We start from the raw sequence: 8,567 nt of genomic DNA, 5'->3' as shown, positions 1-8,567 counted from the left end.
ACTTCCTCCGCTGTGCGCCCGCGGCAGGACGCTGCAGCCTGAGCCGGGTGACTCGAGCGGCTGTGGGCACCACCAGGCACCTGCGAGCATCAAGCGAGGGGGCCGGGGCATGCAGGGCACCCCATGTTGTGCTCCCTGTGGGCACTTTCCTCCTCCTGCCTTAGTGCAGAAATTCATGTGAAGCTCTAGCATCATAATCTGCTCTCCCAAGCTCTCAGGTTGGGGGGGGAACCATGCTGGATCTTTGAGTGAATTGCATCCCCCGACCAGGTGGTGGGGAAAAGGCCTCTTGGTTCCTCTTAGTCCCCAAGCAGAAATGCCACTGGGCTCATGTTGGGGAGAGAGGTCACATCCCAGGCTCAGAGACCTGCAGCCTTGGCAAACAGCAATGGACTGCGCAGCTTCCAGCAGCATAAAACACCTTTGCAGTGGGGAGTCGGGGCATCACACCAGCTTTGCAGCCAAAGGATGAGGAGCTGAAACCCTCTGAAGGGTCAGTGATGTTTTATAGTGGGATTATACAGCGCACAAGGCAGTGGGCTGAGGGGGTTAGTGGAGGCACTGCCACTCTTGCCAGGTTTGGGCATTTAGGTGGGCAGAGACAGTAGCTGGGAAAGACCAAAGCCGGGCAGAGCAGTCAGGGTTTTAGCAGGGAAGGGAGATAGCTGCTGTGTTTTAGGAGGGGGGCTCTGACCCCTTTCTCTAGCACAATGTGGTGGTGGTGGTGGTGGTGAGGAGCAGTGGCAGAGGGAGGATTCAGCAAAAGATGTAGGTGCAGGTCCAGAGCCCTGAGGTAGTCTGAGGAGGGGTTGCTGTTGTGCATGGGCATGCAAGTACGCAGTGTGTGCTCATGCCCCAGTGCAATCCCCCTTGCTCGGGTAGGCGCTGTGCTGGGTGCCTAGGTGCAGCTCATCCCAGGGTGCCAGGAGGTGCAGGAGACCCAGCACCCGCGGCAGAACGAGATGTCGATGCCCCTGATGGGAGGTGTTCCCACACGTGCTGAGGCCTGTTTTGCTGTTTCAGAGCTAACACGAGCCCTGACCCCTGGTTTAGCTCTCCCCTGGGCCCACTTGGCAATTGCCACCTCTCTGCAAAGACGTTGCAGCCACCAGACGGCAAGGCTTTTGAGTGGGAATATGCGCTCGCCTCGCTTCCTGGCCGTGCTCCTTCAGTGGGCAGGAAGGAGATGCGGACATGATGTGAGGAGGCCGAGCGTGACAAAGGCGTGTGGCACTTACTTGGGAGATGGGACGTGTGAGCTTGAACCCCTGCAGGCAGGGCAGGAAACCCAGCTGTCCCCTCTCAGGCAGCAGCACACTCAGCTACCTCTCACCGCAGGGGAGAAACAGCCCTGACGATGCTTTGTGGGCTATATGGAGTGAATCCACCCAACTGAGTACAACAGAGGACTTAGGGGGCTCTTATAGCCCAGCTGGCTTAGGTTTTGGGTAGCTCACAGCCAAGGATGGAAGTTCAGATCATGGAGATGCCCATAACCCCCAGTGCATGGGGAACACCTAAGCTGAAGGATAAGGCCTGATAGCATTGCTGGTGGTTGAACTGGCTGGTCCACGTGCCTGTGTCCATCGTCCAACAAAGCTTGGCAGGGGAGTAGAGAACTCAAAAAATTTTGATGGATTTGATGGAAAATAGAGACCCAGCTAGCTGTAACAAGGGGAAGGCTTAAAGCAGGATGTTATTAGGCATCAGAAAATCCAAGTGCAAAAAAGAGGCCATGAACGTTATACCCTTAGGCAAAGCTTTGATTAGCGCTTATCCCTTAGGCTGCCTGCATCCAAAGAAGATGAGAGGAATTGTCACAGAAAAGGGGCTTTTGCAGCTTCTGCCGCCCGTGGTTCAGGGCTGCGTTGGGACCTAAGCGCCTCTCTCCACTGACACTTCTGATGGCTCAGCCCTTGTGTGCTGGGCTCCTCGGCGCCAGGCAGGAGCTGTTTCTGATCCCGGCGTGAACATGCACCAAGCAGTTCCAGTGCCATGCAGCCTTTGGTCCGTGCTTTTAGCCTTGCAAACAGCTGTAGTGTTGGAAGCGCTGCTATTTGGCCTTTGTCTCTGGGCTGCACAGGCTCCCTTTCCTTCTGCCTCTGAGACAAACAAACTCTTTGAAAACCTGCGTCAAGGAATAAATGTCTCTGCATGACTGCAAATCAGACTGCAAAGAGATACGGGGAGTACTTTTTGTCCCTAAGTGATACCTGTTCTTTCAGTCTGTGCATTGGCTGGGCGGTTTTACGGCTTGTGCAGATAACAAAGACTTTTCCTGTGTTTCTGATAAAGAGGTCTTTTAAACGGCAGAAAATATCCTGTGGCAGAATCTTTTCTTTGAAATGTGTGGTTTGTGTATCTTCACCCCGGGCAACATAGACTGGGGATATAGAGTTGAAGCTGACCAGTAAAATCTGGGTAACATTCACGATGCCTGAGCTCTACTAGGAGATTATACCCTGTTACCCCTCCCCAGACACAGTCCCAGAGCCACCCAAGTCAGTGATTCTTAATTTCTTGCTTTCTGGTGGAGAACTTGTTTTCAGGAAACAAAGTCTGAATGAAGAAGGTAATCCGCAGACATTGTTGTTTGTATGTTAAAAATAACACTTGCCTTGCTGGGAAGTCAAAGGACCAAATGTGCTCTGCAACATGGTGAAAGTAAATGGAGCTCCAGGCAGGACGAATTTGACCTAACGGTTCTACTTTTCACAGGTTTAAGCTAATTGGAAAGGAGACACAATGCCAGCTCACTTTCTCTGGGGAGAAAAAAAGGCAGGAACCAATATGAAGAGCCACATAAATATGGAAGTAGGATTTTTTTGGCGTGGGAGGTGTTACCACTACCACACGTTACAGTTCCTCGGCTTTATCACATCATAAGCTTTCACCGAGACATGAGTAAGTTCTCTAAATAAGGAATATGAAAATAGCTTGTGAAATAGGTTGAGTCATCAAAGAAAATCAAATAAAGTTTGGACACCAGGGCCTCAGTTGTAAAGCCCTGCTTTGTTTTACAGCTACGTTGTAAACTGTGGCGTTATTCCAATCTGTTTGTTTCAGCCTCAGAATTCAAAGGACTCCAACATCTAAGTGACATTAAGGCTTACCAAAGAGATTCATTTTCCTATCAGCAGCAGCACTGCATCCCTCCTGCCTCGAAACACGCGCAGGCTGTGCAGGCACATGCAGGGAACGGAAAGGTTACCAAGCGCGTGGACTTCTCCAGCTACAGCTGAAGTGTTCAGCACTTGCTTCAGCTCTGCCCAGCTATTTACAGCCCGTGGCTCTCCCTTTCAGGCGCTAGCTCACCCCATTGAAGTCACTGGCTGCTACTGGCAGCTCCTGTGGGCCCTGGCAGGACCCCCTTGTGCCAGGAGCTGTGCAAACCCCAGACAAAACCAGAGAGGCAGTCATCTAAGACCAGGAGAGACCATGGTGCATAAGGAGGAGAGAAAGGAGCATGAAGAATCAGTGGGGCAACATTGCTTGAGGACGCCCACCTTCCTATCGGGGATTTCTGCACACGCCAGAAAGCAAGCCAGCGTTTCTGGGCCCCGTTGGATCTGCTGTACGTGAGCACAAGTGGGGAAGGCTGGCAGCATAACCCCAATGGGTGCTGAAGCCCAGGGCTTACAGCACCCGGCTGCGTGATGCAGGGTCCCTGCCCCAGCCCCATGTGACACACTTGCTGCGGTCACAACCAGGCTTTTTCAACGCACAGCAAATAAAGGAGAGGTGTCTCATCCATTGGGACTGTTGGCTGGTCAGAAACACTAAACAAAACTGATAAAGTCTTCAAAAGTCTTCAGCACAACCATTTTCCAGACTTGGATGAACTGAGCCATTCGTGTCAGTAGCTACTCACGTGAGTAAGGGCTCATTGGACCGGGCTCACGTCTCCCAAGGGAGATGATAATGTAGTTTTTCATGGGCTCTCTTTTCTCTTTTTTTTAAATGAATAGTGGTTTATTTCTGTCAGACAGAGATACTCTATTTCAGAGACTTCTTTGTAAAGCAGACAGCATTTGATAGTGAGTCATCTCTAGTTATTAAATTGCCCATACATTGCGAGCTGCCTCCAGGCCCTGGTCCAAAGCCTATTGACTTCAGTGGGAAGGAGGACTGCTGAATACCACAGGCTTTGGATCAGGCCCGGGCTGACTCTTGACTTTAAATCTTTATTTTAAGGAACTGTCTGTTCTAACCGGAACTAAAATTGCTGCTGCATTGAAATGGAAGATCGGACTCAAACTGGAACACCGGGTAAAGCTGAATATCTGCTCTAACGCCTCCAATAACGTTAAGTCAAGTTAACTGGAAAATCAGTTGACATGAATTCCAGCATGGCCATTAACTGCTATCCGGTCGAGCCCTGAGCAGATGGCTAAGCTGAGGCAGATTTCTAGTAGGCAATGGAGCACAGGTGAGCCTGGTAGTCTCCCAGAGACGCGTTCAACCCTGACACCTGTGGGTTCCCTGGCAATGCTCAAGTTGCCCTGAGTAATTACTGCAGCAAACGGAGAGACCAGGGGGTCAGGCAGGCTAGGATCAGCTCTGGAGCCTGCTTCTGGCTTTTCATGGCGAGTGATGTAGTCTGTGCTTGATACTGCCTGGGGCACAGTTATGTTTGTCAAAAGCGTAAAGGAAGTGAGTGAGACCTCAACTGACCGAGCTGACCAGTTGGGTGCCTTTGAGTATAAAAGGGCTGTACCAGCAGAACTGTATTTTCCCCAGTACATCTCCTTTCTCCTGCAGAGGATGTTTCTACTCTGCCGGTAAGAAGCAGAGCTTTGCTGATATGGCGCTGCTCATGCAGGAAGCGTTTTGCTGCTACAGCGGACCAGACTTTCCCACCAAGGAAAGTGCTCCTCACAGGCTAATCCGTCTGCCTCTGCATCCTGCCTTGCATCAGGGAATGATATTGATCTCCTTCTGAAAAAGGCATAAATAAGGCTTTGTTCCTATGTTTGCAATGCACGTTAGACCCATGGACAAAGGATGTCCTGGGCACAAAATCTTGTTACTGTGATGTATTTATTGTATTCTGTGCTTGTGAAGCCATATGTTCCATATTACCAGAAAGGGTTTAATTTTCTTCCCTTAGGGTATAATGTTTTACTTAGTTAAAAACAAAACCCATCCGGCAGCCCTTTTCTACGCTAGCCGCGGGGTTCAGCAGCCGCTCTGCCAGGAAGCGGCCAGCGGACGCCCGGGGTGGGTGGCAAGCGCTCTGCGCGCGACCGAGCGCTAAAGCGCTGACATGGCTCAGCTTACTGAATCCAGCTGTAAGGAGCAGCTGGTTTTCTGGCAGTCAGCAAGACAGACACAGGCAGACATGCTTGAGAGAATTGATTGGGGGCCACCGGTGGGGAAAAGGGGAAACGGGAGGGTGTGCTGGTCTGCGCGCTGCTAAGTGGCTCAAGCAGCTCCTAACAGCCGGGACTACTAAAGCCGGCTGGGAAGTGCTTGCTTTTCTGGAGCAGAGTAGGGCATCGGGTGGGGATGTGCCTCACACTGCGTGCGCATGGGGACATCTGGGAGGAAGGGAAAAGGGGAAGGTCTCTGCATAGCTGGCCATCACCTGTGAGGAGGTTTGGCTTGCGGGGTCCTGGGGAGAGGGTGTTTGGGCAGGGGGCAGACAGGACGGGGCTGCCAATTTGGAAGAGGTGCTTTTCGACTTTGTACAACCTGTCCGCTGGTGTGCGGTGAGGCAAGGGTGTCCTGCTGCCGCGGGTCCCGGTTTGGAAAAAGCCTGAGAAGTGCTGAGTGCTGACTAAGCAGCCGCCACGGGGAGCTAGGTCCAAGATAATCCCCAGGGTAGTGGTTTTGCTTCCCGTGATAAAGCTGGAAGTTATCTTTGTTTTTGTTTGATCTTCAAAGGCCAGAAGGAAATTTCACACTTGTTAGCGGCCCCCCAGCTGCAGGTAACGTTGCTGCCGCCCGTGAAGTCCCGCGGGAGCCGCAAGGACGGCTCACCTGCTGCGGCGTGGAAACGCCGGGCCAAAAGCCGTCAGCCTTTTCTTAGGGCTGATTTTGGTGTCCAAGTTAGAAAATCACGTTTGTTTGTGGCTATGCAGGCTACTATTGGCTGGCTGAAAGAGGGAGTGAAATCCAGATGCGATGGGTCAATCTGGATGTCTGTTACTCTGCTGGATGGATATTAAGTGGTCAGCCAAAATCATGATTTTGACTTGAATCCAATTACAAATTTACTGCGGCCTCCTCCTTTCTGGGTGAGGAGCACAGGAGAGAGGAGAGGGGGGCTGGGAGAGACACCGCTGACTGCCCTCGGTCCCTCACCCGCTCTTTCATAGCATGAGAAGATGAGTTTTTCTGCAGACGCGTTTTCAGCGCGAGCTGCCGGTTCCACAGACGGTTGCGCGCGGCTACGGCTGCGCCGCTCTCTTCCCGCCAACGGAGCGTTTACTGCTCGCTTGACCCAGGCAGAGTCTGGGCAAGAAAATCTAACTATCACGAATTCACCTCCTGCTCTCCCCAGCCAGCGTCGCTGCCTGAGCTGGCGATCTTTCATCTGGAGTTTGGGATTAGCCAGGTCTTTAGAGGTCAGGCTTGCCTATAATTTATTTTGACAAGAACCAGTGGATCCCATCCTCCTCCGGGCTGTCCCCGCGCAGACCCAGCCCGCTGGCAGCTGCTCCGGCATCGCCGCTGGGGACGTCACGCAGCCCACCAGCAGCAGCAGCCGTGCCGGGGCGCGAGGGGCTCTCGGCCAGGCAGGCGCCACAGGGTGTCGGCAGGGAGCAGGATGTGGCTCCCGGTGCGGATGGCCGCGGGGGAAGCTGTTCATCGCCGGTGTCGCGGCGGCCGGACGCCGGGCCGTCTGGGCAGGCGGACGGCTGGGGCTGGAGCTGGGTGGCCGGGAGCCGCGCGCCGCAGAGGCAGGACAGTGGTTCCCTCTGCTGGCTTCGCTGCCTGCAGCCCGTGGGCGGCTCGGCCACCGCTGTGCCCTGTGGCAACAGCGGGCTCCACGGGAAGGGTGGCCTCCGTGGGAATAGTGGGCTCCGTGGGAACGGTGAGCTCCGCGGGAGCAGCGGGCTCTGCGGGAACGGTGGGCAGCGGGACGCCCCACGGAGCCGGGGCCTCAGGCGTCCCCAGCTAGCGCTGCAACGGATGGACGCTAGCGACCCCATCCATCAGTGGGCAGCCTCAACCAAAGGGATATTTTAAAACCCATTCCCTGTGCCAGGCAGCAGGAAGAGCACCCCGGGAGCGTCAGGAGCCCTAGCTGTGCCCATCCCGGCCGGACTCGGCGCAGCGCTGCCAGTGACCCGCGTGCCCTCAAGCACGGGAGCCTCTCTGGCTCCGTAAATATCCCAGCGAGCTGACGATCGAGCCCTTTCCTTGCCTGGTATTTAAAACAAAATAGGGTTAAAATGCAGAGCAAATATTGCTTTCACAAAATTTCCCAATGTAAGAAGGCTCTTGTTTCGTAAGAGTGAATAAAAATATTGACGTTTTCTATTCTTTTGCAGCTAAAATAAGGCCTCTTCCTATTGCATAAATATGAACCTAGCTTCGTTTGGCGGTTTCATCCTGCGCCATCTGCTGGTAGAAATCCATTGCATGTGTTCTGAATTACCTCTGATATTTAATTAATTTCATATTTGTGTAATGGTTTGTTTTATAAAATTAGTGAACCAAATTAAATTAATTCAACCACAACCACATTTTATTTATAAAGAGGCTCTGCTGAAAGATGATGAGCAGAACAACTACTTTCCCTTAATAAACCTGCAACATATTCAGCGGTAATAAAATACATCTTTGCAAAAGCAACCTTTTTCTATTACTTATTTGCTGCTGTTGTTTTACCCTATCACTCTCTTCTTGCCAAGCGTGGTAGCTTCATTAAAATGTTTCTTTATGCATGAATACTATGATAGTCAATGATAATTATTTACTTTTACACATGAAAAGGATTGTAGAGCACTAGGAAAATATACTTTTTCGAAAAGGAACTGCCCGACTGTTGCAAGTTGTTTAAAGGGAACATAAGCAGTCTGAAAAGAAGAGAGTACCGACCACCCTGAAATAACTGGGGTGTTTGGCAGGGCTCCATAACTTGACTGTTTTGTTGGCTGTCTCCCCCTGGGAGCTTATAAACGCAGAGCAGCTGCCTGATGAAGAAGAGCTGCTCACAGCATGGACCACAGGCAAGCAGCTGCCTCCCCAAGCCGATGGGCAAAGGAGCAGCTACGACCTCGCCTCTCCTCCTCCCAAAGGAGCGTGGCCAGCAGCTCAGCACCACCAAGCCGCAGGCACGAGCACCCTCGACACCGATTGCGGTGCTCTTGCGCTTTCCCTGTAGGTCTCCCACGTGGACAGCGTGCCAGGTGCAGGCCTGCACATGTGGCCCCGGTGATCTTGGCACCACAGTGGGTGGTGGGAAACAGGTGTCCTGTCTCTACAGCTCGGATGCCACCACCTACTGCAGCACAGCTACAGCCTGGACCTGCAATTACACCCACCACCTTATCAAACATAACATAACATAAGGGTCTTGCAGGTTTCAGGCTTCCACTTACTTTTTAACAGGCAGC

This window comes from Struthio camelus, chromosome 7 (assembly GCF_040807025.1).
Source record: "Struthio camelus isolate bStrCam1 chromosome 7, bStrCam1.hap1, whole genome shotgun sequence".
In the NCBI taxonomy this organism is placed as follows: Eukaryota; Metazoa; Chordata; class Aves; order Struthioniformes; family Struthionidae; genus Struthio; species Struthio camelus.
This window is presented reverse-complemented; position numbering follows the sequence as displayed.